Source organism: Paramisgurnus dabryanus, chromosome 14, assembly GCF_030506205.2.
Source record: "Paramisgurnus dabryanus chromosome 14, PD_genome_1.1, whole genome shotgun sequence".
In the NCBI taxonomy this organism is placed as follows: domain Eukaryota; kingdom Metazoa; phylum Chordata; class Actinopteri; order Cypriniformes; family Cobitidae; genus Paramisgurnus; species Paramisgurnus dabryanus.
The window spans coordinates 29,250,368-29,263,124 of record NC_133350.1 but is presented as its reverse complement, the minus strand read 5'-3'; the positions used below and the strand labels follow the sequence as shown (position 1 = coordinate 29,263,124).

The window sequence follows — 12,757 nt, the reverse complement described above, 5'->3', positions numbered from 1 at the left end:
AATCTCAACGTGTAATAATTACATATTTTTTCGAGCACCTAGCTCCGAACCCCAAGGCCCGACACGCCTCTCGCGTGACCTGCCCAAGCAGGGTTTTTTCGAGCACCAAGCTCCGGACCCCAAGGCGCGACACGCCTCTCGCGTGACCTGCCCAAGCAGGGTTTTTTCGAGCACCAAGCTCCGGACCCCAAGGCCCGACACGCCTCTCGCGTGACCTGCCCAAGCAGGGTTTTCTCGAGCACCAAGCTCCGGACCCCAAGGCCTGACACGCCACTCGCGTGACCTGCCCAAGCAGGGTTTTTTCGTCCACCAAGCCCGACACCCACACTCACACGCACACCTGTTTAGAATCTGGAACCCTTTTTTGCTTTTTCAATTCAATATTTTATCATTATCTTAATGGAAGCAAATAATTTATATTATAAGTATCAAATTGTTGTGTTCAATTTGGAGAGACCTGGGGCCTCATTTATCAAGCGTGCGTACGAACAGAAGTGTGCGTAAAGTGTGCGTAGGAACAGTTTTACGCAAAGTGTGGAATTTATCAAATTGCACTTATACGTAGAAATGTGTGTAAATATACGCACACCTCGGAGTATGCGTACGCAGAGCATCTAGTGGTAGAATAGCGATACTACACAGGACCGTCCATCCCCAGCGTTAAAAGAACACTTTGCCTATTTATTATACACCCCAAGGTGTTAAAAATGATTACTGTTAATAAAGTAACTGCAAATCAGTGTTGAAGTTAATTAATGAAATTAGTGTCTAACCCTATATTAGAAAGCTCCGTCAAATGCTTGGCTTATCTTGAAATATTGGAAGACTTGGCAAATCATCCATTCCGCCGGGAGCGCGTTTTCAGAGATCGCGCGATGATGCTGGTTATGCGGCTGTCCAAGGAAAGTTCTGTCTTTGTCTGTCCTCCTACAGATTTCACGTCGGTGTGCTGTGACGCGTTTTTTTTTTTTTTGGCTGATCATTTAATGTCAAACCACTTTTTTATTTCTAAAAGTGTTCTCATACCCAACGGAATTAATCTCACTGGTAACAAGTTCCCATGCAGATTTGTTTTCTTTTGTTAGTCATCCCTCCCGTACAAAGTGAACCAAACAGATGTGTTATTAACCTCATCCACCAGTTACTCAATTTCTATGTCTGTAAAGTTCCTCTTTTACGCTCTCTTTGCCATTATTGCGATGAGGGAAAAAGCACAACCACGTGACTTATAACGGGAGGTGTTGTCACCATATATGGTTCATTGGAGGTGTTTCGGAATGCAAATGACCATGAACGTGCACGAGCATGGTGCTTAAGAACAAGTGGGATTTATCATCAAGGATTACTTACTGATGTGCGTACGAACCCCGTGCGCACGTTTGATAAATCCCGATTTTTTTGTACTTAGGCACATTCTAAATTTCATTCGTAGGTACAAATATAGAACATTTTCTACGCACTGTTGATAAATGAGGCCCCTGGAGTATCAACACCGCTCAGGGCTTACCTTCGGCAGACCACACAAGCACTATTCAGAATAAGCAATTTATGCTCACCTCTATAGTGGCGCGCCCTTGTGTGATCTGGCCGACCTCCGCCCATCTGCAGCCCTCCACTCCGTAGCCTCTGTGCAATCACGTTGGGGTCACCAAGTTATGTAGTGGCAAAAAGTCTTAGCTTGAATCTTCATAAGAAAAAATACTCAGGAGACAAAGGTTCCAGGTGCCAAACAAAAATTACTTTATTCGCTCGAGCCAACAAAGTGAGACAATCTACACCCCTCAAAGAGGTGCTCAAAGATCATCTGCCCTCCCAACATCTGACTCCATTTTTATACAGTAAGATCAAACACTTCTTATCTGAGATGACGTATACTCTATTAATTAATCTCGGTCTGCCACAATTAATTTATTTGTTTGATGTAGCAAAAGTGCAGCTGAATCCTTCCCCATATCTAAAATTATATATTCTGCTTATTGGTTAGCTTGGCCTTGGCCTAGCTTGCACAGATGCCTTATTATTAATATAGCAAAGAACAGCTGGACTTCTCAAATCTTAAAATGACGTACTCTGTTTATTTTTTTGATTGGCCTTAGCTTTCCCTGACACAACTAACTTATTGTTAATGTAGCGAAGTACAGCCGGACGACTTCTCTAATTAAAAATGACGTACTCTTGTTTGTTGGTTGTTTCGACCTTGTTTCTCATAATAATCGTGGCGAGAACAACCGTGGCATAGTCGCAGGGTCGCACCTGGTCTCTTTTAATTAGGAAACTGAGAAAACGAAAGTTAACTAATCTAAAAAGACGTCCTCATGTTTATCGGTTATTTCGACCTTTTCTTATAATAACCGTGACGAGAACAGGCATAGTCACAGGATCGCACCTGGGCTCTTTTAATTATGAAATGAAAGCTAACTGAGAAAACTAAAGTTTAACTGGGTGTCTTATAGCCTTGTGTATAAACAATAAGCCTTAGGCTTAATATAATATTAATGCAGTATATGATCAGTAATATACCCAACAAAAACTACACTAGTCAACATTTGAAGTGGATCAAAAATCTTAATCAAAAATGTCATAAGACAAGAATGAATTTTAGGCCCACTTTTATGAAAGGTTTTGATCCATTTCAAATGTTGACTAGTATACTATAACACACTCAGGCAAACCTGCAGGCGCAGCCTTGCTGGAGCCTGGTGGCACGCTGTGATCGTATAGTGGTTAGTACTCTGTGTTGTGGCCCGGATGCGTTGTGGTCGAATCCAGGTCACGGCAGTCCATCCAGGGATGTGGGTGGATCATCTCACTGCTGCCCCTTTTGTACCAACCTGACCGACAAGTTCCTTTCAGCACACACCAAGCCCACAGGGTTCGCAAGGATGACTCGTTGTAGTCGTGGCCGAGTGGTTAAGGCGATGGACTTAAAATCCATTGGGACTCCCCGCGCAGGTTCAAACCCTGACCCTCCCTGGCTTCAGAGCTTTGCTTGTTGGTTGTTCCAGCTCACGAAGTGCTGTGTTTCTGCTGCTCAAGTCGTTACCATTGGATTTGCGGATGGAAAATTAAGCAGCCTTTCGTAGTTTCTCCTGTGTTCAACAAGCAGCCCTGTTGTCAAGTGATGCAGCTTCCGTTGTCATATTGTCCATAAACAGCTCACACAACATGAAACCAAAAAAGAGCTGGAACAGGTTTTGGTTTAGAAAGGATTTGCATTGTGGCTAATCGAATTGATCCTAACCTGAGCCATGTTCTAAGATGTTAAGGATTAAGGCCCCACCCTTTTGTTTTCACAATTACCATAATTCCCTGCCCCAGCTTGTTGTCCTTAATTCATTTAAAAATGTTTTGCACTCATGCTTTATCTAATAGACAGCGAATAATGAGTAAACCTCTGGTGAAGATCTCTTACCTGTCGAAAAGGCAAAACATACAGCAAAGCCATACCTTCTTCTTCTTTGTTTAATGGCAAGTAGCACTAGGGCTGTCAAATTTTAATTCGAATTTCGAATATTCGTCGAATGTAAAAAAAAAATGCATATTCGAACGTAAAACTTTGCATTCGAATTTTACCTGTGTCAGGAAGCTCACGCAACGTGATAATGTTGTAATTGACACGGATTGGTTATACAGGGCGAGCGGCCCAGCCAACTATGCGAAGCAAGCCAGCGTTATTATTCATTTGAAAAATAGCAAGAAAAGACAGTGGGGATTACGAGTCGGACAGAATACATATTAAAAGGGCTGTGTGATGCTTCTTTGGTTTTTGGAGCATCAACTGGAATTCATCCGCAAAGTGAAACTAGCTGAGATGACAGAATTAATGTTGTCTGCTTCTAAATGCAGTTTTAAAGTTTAAAATAACTGATCAACACGAAAGTGCCATAATACAGCTGCTTGTTTAGCAACATTAAAAACATATGTACATCTACAGAGTCCACATCCTTCAGCTTAGTAACGCTGCCTCTCTGGTGACGTTTTGGAGGACGACTGTTTTTTCCTCAAGAGAAGACCGTCTCAAGCTGAAGCAAGACTTCTCCCCTTAAAGAGCTCTTACGTACTCTGTTAGAAGACTGAAGCAGGTGCCGGCTCATTGTGGCCTTCTAGTAACATTTACTCTGTCCACAGACCAATGAGTAATGAACAGGTCATGATAAAGAAATCCCAATCCTTTTCTGCCAACATTATCAGACCGTAGGAGGCATGAGAGGTGATGCCCTGGAACTGAAGCGTGAGCCCGGATAGCTCAGTCGGTAGAGCATCAGACTTTTAATCTGAGGGTCCAGGGTTCAAGTCCCTGTTCGGGCGATGAGTGCATGTTTGTGTCCTGCCGTCTGCGATCGTCTCCCCTTGGCGTTTGGGTCGGCCTCGAGGACGTATTGGATTTTGAGGGGCGATTTCTCAGACAGGGATTAGACTTGTCCTCGACTAAAATAAATGTAAGAGCTGTCCAAACTGAAAAGAACTTTCACTGACACCATTGCCCTTTGCTTTGCCGTGAAATGCACACAGGTAATGTTTTTAATAAGGCATGATTGTTAAAACTAGTTGTATTTTCTAATTAAACTGAGGCCTAGTCCTGTCTTAAACTAATCCCTGTGCGGGAAACCACCCCTGAGAGACATTTTGCTTAAGGTTTGCAGATGAAAGTAAACAAAAAAATGATTGAGACCTCAGAAAATCAAGTATATATCGCTGCAGCCCGGAGACTGCAGGTGGGAGGATCTTATGCCGCAAGTGGGAGGAGATTATGCCGCAAGTAGGAGGGATTTCAGAAATGTGCAAGTAGGAGGAGTTACACTTTAAATGGGACGGTGGTGAATCCTCTGGAAGTTTGTACAGCCCACTTGCTGCTAAAGCTCCACCCACTTGCTGCTAACCCACCCATTTGCAGCTGGCTCTGACCTCCGTTTATACCCCTCTCCAGAAAATGAATGCCAAGCGCCTTCCGGCCGACGCACTCAGGCAAACCTGGAGGCGCAGCCATGCCGGAGCCTGGTGGCACGCCGTAATCGTATAGTGGTTAGTATTCTGCGTTGTGGCCGCAGCAACCCCGGTTCGAATCCGGGTCACGGCAGTCCACCCAGGGATGTGGGTGGATCATCCCAACGCTGACCCTTTTGTACCTACCTGACCGACAAGTTCTTTTCAGCACACAACAAGCCCAGAGGGTTTGCAAGGATGACTCGTTGTAGTCGTGGCCGAGTGGTTAAGGCGATGGACTTGAAATCCATTGGGGTCTCCCCGCGCAGGTTCAAACCGTGCCGACTAGGTGTGTCTGCTCCCTGGCTTCAGAGCTTCGCTTGTTGGTCGTTCCAGCTCACGAAGTGCTGTATTTCTGCTGCTCAAGTTGTTACCATTGGATTTGCGGATGGAAAACTAAGCAGCCTGTCGTAGTTTCTCCTGTGTGTGTTCAACAAGCAGCCCTGTTGTCAAGTGATGCAGCTTCCGTTGTCATATTGTCCATAAACAGCTCGCACAACATGAAACCAAAAAAGAGCTGGAACAGGTTTTTGTTTAGAAAGGATGTGCATTGTGGCTAATCGAGTTGATCCTAACCTGAGCCATGTTCTAAGATGTTAAGGATAAAGGCCCCACCCTTTTGTTTTCACAATTACCATAATTCCCTGCCCCGGCTTGTTGTCCTTAATTCATTTAAAAATGTTTTGCACTCATGCTTTTCCTAATAGACAGCGAATAATGAGTAAACCTCTGGTGAAGATCTCTTACCTGTCGAAAAGGCAAAACATACAGCAAAGCCATACCTTCTTCTTCTTCTTCTTCTTCTTCTTCGTTTAATGGCAAGTAGCATCAACTTTAAGGTGCATTATCGCCACCTTCTGTGTTGGAGTGTGGACAAGAGTTTGTCCCCACATAAAAAGAACCTAGATTCTCTTAATCAATCCTGTTATCTTTAAATAATGAAATGATCTCTTCAAGCCGTAACCAATTGTATTCTAAGGGTTCAAGTCAACAATTCCCACTTGCCTATTTTCCATCTGCAACGTTTACCCTTTCCTCAATATACTTTCGTCAAAAACAAACAACATGCTCTAAAAGCAGCATCTGAAGTCTAATCTCAGTTTAAAGCTTGATTACCACCATGTCGTCCAGCGTCCAGGTATGTGCACAGGAAAGGTTGTGACCTTTGCCGTCATTCTTTCGCAGAGGCAATATCGTAGCCTATGAGGTTTATCCGAGGCGTGATCTTTGCTGGTTGAAAACTTTACCCAATACCCCGCCAGGATGACTTGAAATACAGTCAGCTTTGGCAATTTTTGCCAGTCTCTTAAGAGACTTACAAGGTCGTTGTAAATGAAAGATGTCTGCTAGTGTTGTTAGTAGTGAGATTAGGGGAATCAAAGTTCCATCCCAATCGTTGGTGTCACATTCATTTCAATCTTTAATGTGGAAGTCAACGTTAAAGATATTAAGGTTATGTTTTTACAGAGTGTTCTCTACGTCATATGTGATGATTTTGCGGAGAAAAGAGCAAATCATAAAAATGATTTAGCTGGCTTTTCACAGGCAGGGTCACGTTTTTGTCACACGTGCTTTATCTCGTGCACCTCAATAGTCAGTTCATCATGTTACGCAGACACACCTACACTTCCTTCAGCTTAGTAACGCTGCCTCTCTGGTGACGTTTTGGAGAACGGCTGCTTTTTCCTCAAGAGAAGACTGTCTCAAGCTGAAGCAAGACTTCTCCCCTTAAAGAGCTCTTACGTACTCTGTTAGAAGACTGAAGCAGGTGCCGGCTCATTCTGGCCTTCTAGTAACATTTACTCTGTCCACAGACCAATGAGTAATGAACAGGTCATGATAAAGAAATCCCAATCCTTGTCTGCCAACATTATCAGACCGTAGGAGGCATGAGAGGTGATGCCCTGGTACTGAAGCGTGAGCCCGGATAGCTCTCCCTGCCACCTGTAAGTCGTGGTTATTCTTGGTTATGACAGCCAATCACGTTCCCCGCTGAAACCAAGATTTGCAAGCAACGGCCAATCAGCGTTCCCGGATGAAACCAAGATTCGCAAGCAACGGCCAATCAGCGTTCCCGGCTGAAACCAAGATTTGCATGCAACGGCCAATCAGCGTTCCCGGCTGAAACCAAGATTTGCAAGCAATGGCCAATCAGCGCTCCTGGCTGAAACCAAGATTCGCATGCAATGACCAATCAGCTGTGGGATTTTTATGTTGTTTTATTAATCAGTATGTTATGTTATAATCCATATGTGCCATTATGCTTTCTGTGCTGAGATATGTGAGTAAATGTCTGTGTGTAAAGTTGAAAGGCTGTTCCAGTTGGGGGTAGGAACAAAGCCCTGAAGAGAAAACACGCAGAACAGATGGTTTCAATAAACAAGTTGTTTGCTTTATAACTATGTTATATTTAGAGAAAGTGAAAATTAGTATGTTTAACTAATGAATGCATTTAACCAATTCATGAACAATGGAGTACTGTTGTGTTGTTGAATAATTATGTTTTACATATTTACTGCCTACATTTCATGCTGATTGCTAAAAGTGTTAAAGTTACAAAGATGTCCAAATAAGGACTGTGGAAATTGATTTTGTTCCATTTTTATATTTCTTTAATTGATCATTTTATTCTATAAACATTGTGTGTTTCATATATGCACTGAGCTATTATGTAGAAATTAGGTGTTTATGTTTGAGAGTGGAGAGTTACCAGTTTTTGTGTGTGTGCTGTAAGGAGGATTAGCGAGGAATTTACGCATGGTATAGATCAAGATAAGAGAGAGGCCTGAGGGGGAAAGCAAACAGGCAACTATTTCATTAACTAATGCTTTAATGTTCACAGGATAAAATGTGCAATGTATTTCAGAATCAGAATCAGAATCAGAATCAGAAAGAACTTTATTGCCAAGTATGCTTGCGCGTACAAGGAATTTGTCTTGGTGGCAGTAGCTTCCAGTACACATACAATATAAAGTAACAAGACAAGTGACAAGTAACATAGGTATAAGTTATGAATATATATAAAGTGATAAGGTGCTATAATGAAATGTCTGAGGGAAGTATTGCACATGTTGTTCCACAGTAGGGGAACATTTAAGTGTTCATGAGGTGGATGGCCTGGGGAAAGAAACTTTTCCTGTGTCTAGTTGTATTTCTTACTTAATCAGTATTAATCATTGAATAATTGATGTAATAAATATAAGATGTTGTCTTTGATAAATTTGTATTAACCAATGAAATGAAGGTTGCATACAGAATAACTTAATGGGGGCAGGGCAGCTCAACCTTGAAGAAACAGAATCTCCTGTGTGTATGTATGTGTGTGTGTGTGTGTGTGTGTGTGTGTGTGTGTGTGTGTGTGTGTGTGTGTGTGTGTGTGTGTGTGTGTGTTTTCTTTCCTAACAGATGGTTTTTAATAATGATTAAAGTGTTTCCTTAGAAGTAGTATTGCAGTAAAAGATTTAATATGTGTTTATCTATCTAAAGAAGTTAATGTGTGCCCTATTCATATAACCAATTTTACAAATAATGAAATGATGTCATGATATTGAAATATGTTTTACATAATAATCACTTTCATCTTACAGCTTATGTTTTTTATAAATGAATGTTTTATTAATGATTTGTTTTTAAGAAAGCATTATAACATGCTATGTGAATTGGAGGAGTACTAGGGAGGAACGGCAGGGCTCCCAGGGATGAGAGGAGAACAGTTTGTTCTTCTTTGTCTATGTGTGTCCATCTTTGCCTACAGGCTAAAATTGGGTGTGGTGATGGAGTCAGATGGACGAGGGGAATGGCCTTTGTGGGTGGAGATTTTCTGAAGAAAGATCGACGTCACATATTTTATAAATATGCATGTTACTTCCTGAGCTGGTTGTTCGCTACTTGAGAGGACCCAGCGCTGTTAAACTTTTTCATATCTGATCAATAAATATTTGAACTTAGAGATTTGTATCTTGTGCCTTTCCTCTAAATTATGAACATGCAAATGGACGCCTTAAAGTCCAACAATTGGTGACCGCCGACGTTTTGTGGAGGGAAAGGAGAGAGTGAGAGGAAGGAGGGTTTCACATTGAAGAAACCAGAGTAAGGGAGGGCTCCATTTCAACACAAAAGACCGGTCTTCTAAAATAAAGGTAAGCAGAAACCTGTTATATCAAATTCTGCTATTGGACATATACCAAATTACTTGTGTTGATAAGGAGATCCGAACTGAATTACAAATTTACATTTTTGTAAATTGATCAGAGTGAAAAACTTTTATTTTTATAGATATTAAGAGATTTATTAAAATTGGGTTTGAGGCCCTTAATGTACTAGACATTATAAAGTAATAAGTTTGGGTTAGAGGCCCTTAATGTACTAGACATTATAAAGTAATAAGTTTGGGTTTGAGGCCCTCGGGTTAAAGTCCCGTAAAGGTAAATTGTGGTTGGAGTCCATTAATGTATTAGACATTATAAAGTACCAAGTGGGTTAAAGTCCCTCGGATGCAAATTCCGTAAATTCTAATTTTAATCCGGATATTATTTAATCGCTTTCAACTTTCGCTAAAAAGACGGGTCAGTAGTCGCGCGGGTGAAACCCCTGAAAACTACTGGTGTATATATTCTTTTGCTAGATTAGAGTGACGTTTTGTGGTTTTTTGAAATTCTGCATGCTTGTAAATTGTGTGAAAATGGCTAAATTTCAGAAAGAGTGTGATGACTATGTGTGTTCACCGGTGTATGTGCCATGGCTAAAAATACTTCAATTAATGATGGCCCAAACTGATCCTAAAGATGTTAAGAAAAGACAGAAAGAGGTTGCATTAGTTAGGGGAAGTTGACAGTGGTGCAGCTGCAAAGCCAAAGGAAGTTAAACAAGGAAACAGTCAGCCAGACTCAAGTGTGACACCTACGGCTCCTCCTCCAGCTCCACCCCCAGTGAAATCGATCTACCCCTCCTTGCACACACCTCCTCCTTATGAGAAAGCCAAAGCCCCAATGAAACAGCCTGTTTTTCAAATCAATAGCGGTGAATTGAATGTAGATGTAGATTTTATTTGTGTGAAAATGTAGTGTGTCTGTTATATATTGAGTCTGTTAAAACCATAAATGGGATTAAGCAAAATCTAGCAGAAAGACAGAGGCGAAGCTTTGAAAGAAAAACAACAAATTACAGAAAAGAGTAGAGACCAAGTTATTAAATGTGGAAATGAAGATGAACAATTGAAAAAGGACAGAAAATTGTTAAAAGGTGAATGACACAGATAAATTGTATAAAGGACAAAAAGATTTAACAAAATGAAGAGGAGTCTTCATCTGATGGTGGAAGGTGGTCACAAGATAAATTTCATTTTAAATTGAAAGGCAATATTTTGCAGTGGGTTAAGTTAAACCTTGAAAGGCTGAAAGCTCTCATCCTTTGACATTCAAGAAAGTGACTAAAAAGCTGGCAAGAAACAGACAATGAAAAACTGTGTGTGACATCAAAGTGTTGGAGTTGCAAAGAGAGGAGTAACTCATAAACTGGACTGAAAGCACATTCTATTTGAATGGGACTATACTTGAACTCAAGCGGTGAAGGGGACACTGCATATGGTCAGAGACATTTACAAGGATGAAACACCAAAAAGACTGAGTGGAATCCAGAAAGACTCACAAAGATAATAATGTTCTTGGAGGCAAGAGAAACTGGACAATATTTCACTGGACACTGAACTTTTTCATCTTCATACGGGCCTTTGAGTGAAAAAGGGGAAAGAGTAAACAGCCGTTCAATGTTTGGTAAAGACCTTGTTACTATAGGGACACAGACAATCTTTATGAGAAAATCAGCTAGACACATTTAAAGGCTGATCAAGAACTTTGTTGTTAGGTGTGACTACCTGTTCTGAAATCAAATCAGACTCCTATTAATCTGACAGGAAGAAATGCATAATTGAATTTGGTATCTACAGAGGAAGTCAGAATTCCACTGATGGTACTGAGCTAAAAAGCAAATATATATGGCATAGAACAGCTATGGCAGAAAGGAAATTAAAATAGATAAAAGAAATAAATTGAAAAAGAAAAAAGAACACCATAGAACACTATAAAAGGTAAACAAGAAAAGCTGTGACAATAGAAAAATAACTGATTATTGTAACAAACTTTGTATTTAAGGAAATTGCCAGCCCAGACATCATATATGAGCATGAAGGTGTTCACATGGCAGATCTAATCACTGAGGGTGAGCCAAATGATTGGATACCATTGACTGATATACAAATTATTATTATTGTAATTAATTGTAATTGTTATACCATTGACTGAAAAAGCAAATAAATTGAGAGATGGTTTGTTCGCGGTACCACTGACAACTCCCCCACCGTTAATCACACTGTTTACAGATGGTTGTTGTTTCAGAGCAGCAGATGACACATTCAAGGCAGGCTTTGCTGTGGTTGAGCAAGTTGTGGGTGATTTTGTAACACGACTGAGTGGTAGATTGAAAGGTAAACGGTCAGCACAGAGAGCTGAAATGACAGCTGTTATCAAAGCCTTGCACTACACTGGTGAAGAGAGGGTGATTGTTTATAGTGAATCTGCATATGTGATTGGTGCAGTATATATGGAACTGCCATATGGCAGATAGGTGGGTTTGAAACCAGGAAAGGCCGGCCTATAGTAAATGCTAGCAAAGCCTGACACATAATACAGGCTGTGAAGGTACATAATGAAGTGGCTGTTGTCAACTGCCTAATAAACCACTTATATCCCCAACCATGGTTTCCCAAGGCAAAGTTAGATCTGACAAACTGACAAACACGCAATGGAATTGACATATAGTTTCGGGGCTGCTTATCACCCCAATGTTAGAGCAAAGATGAAATACTGAACCTGACTTTGACATTAAAATTTGACTTGACAAAATCTGTGCACAGACAAAAATAACATGGCTTGACGTATTGCCAATTGCATTAATGCCTATTCACTTTTCTGTTAACAGGATCACTGGTTTGACACCCTTTGAATTGCTTACAGGTCGACAGTTTCCAGGTCCAAGGCATGCCCTGGTGCAGGATCCCATCCTGCCTCTAACACATGACGTTTCATCTGACAAACTAACTGCTATGATTGAACATTTTTCCTGACAGGCTACCACACAACGAAATTGTGAGAACGACCCAGCTGTTACAAATGATGATTGGGTTTCTAACAAACACAGGTGTGGACCTGAGGACTCAGGTCCAAGAGAGGGAAAGTGTTGAAAGTGAAAGTGAATCAGCTGGAATACAGAGAGGACAAACAGGAAGTGGTAACACATCAGTGGTAACACTCACACAACACCAACAACAAAGTCAACAAACACTCTGTAAAATTGTGCATAAAAAAGGTGACATTTTTTCTAGCCCAGCAACAGAACCCCTAGCACACTGTGTGAGTGCAGATTGTGCCTATGGAGCAGGTATAGCCGTACAGTTCAAAGCGAAGTACGGTACACAAAAGGTTGTAAGACAGAACAAACACACAGGTGAATGTGCAGTTACCCATGAGGACGACGGCAGATTGATTTTTCATTTAATAACAAAACAAAATTGTACTGATTTACCAACATATGAGAATTTTTCCTACAGCCTCAGACGTATGAGAGAGTGGTGTGAGAAAGAAAACATAACAAGTGTATCCACTCCCCGGCTGGGGTGTGGCTTAGATAAATTGGATTTCCACAAAGTGCTGGAAATCCTGACAGAAGTGTTTAGAGACCTGAATATCACAATTGCCATATATTCATTATAACCTGGGTA

At 41.1% G+C, this 12,757-nt stretch overlaps 3 non-coding genes across 3 annotated transcripts; all 3 read left to right on the top strand.

Annotated features, from left to right (window-relative positions):
• Nucleotides 1-4,235: 4,235 nt before the first annotated feature.
• trnak-uuu (transfer RNA lysine (anticodon UUU)) lies at nt 4,236-4,308 on the top strand. Its single transcript has one exon. It is a non-coding gene; the product is annotated as a tRNA-Lys (tRNA).
• An 883-nt stretch (nt 4,309-5,191) lies between these two features.
• trnas-uga (transfer RNA serine (anticodon UGA)) lies at nt 5,192-5,273 on the top strand. The gene has a single exon. It is a non-coding gene; the product is annotated as a tRNA-Ser (tRNA).
• Nucleotides 5,274-6,156: 883 nt separating this feature from the next.
• LOC135719529 (U4 spliceosomal RNA) lies at nt 6,157-6,297 on the top strand. The gene has a single exon (XR_010521163.1). It is a non-coding gene; the product is annotated as a U4 spliceosomal RNA (small nuclear RNA).
• The last annotated feature ends 6,460 nt before the right edge of the window (nt 6,298-12,757 follow it).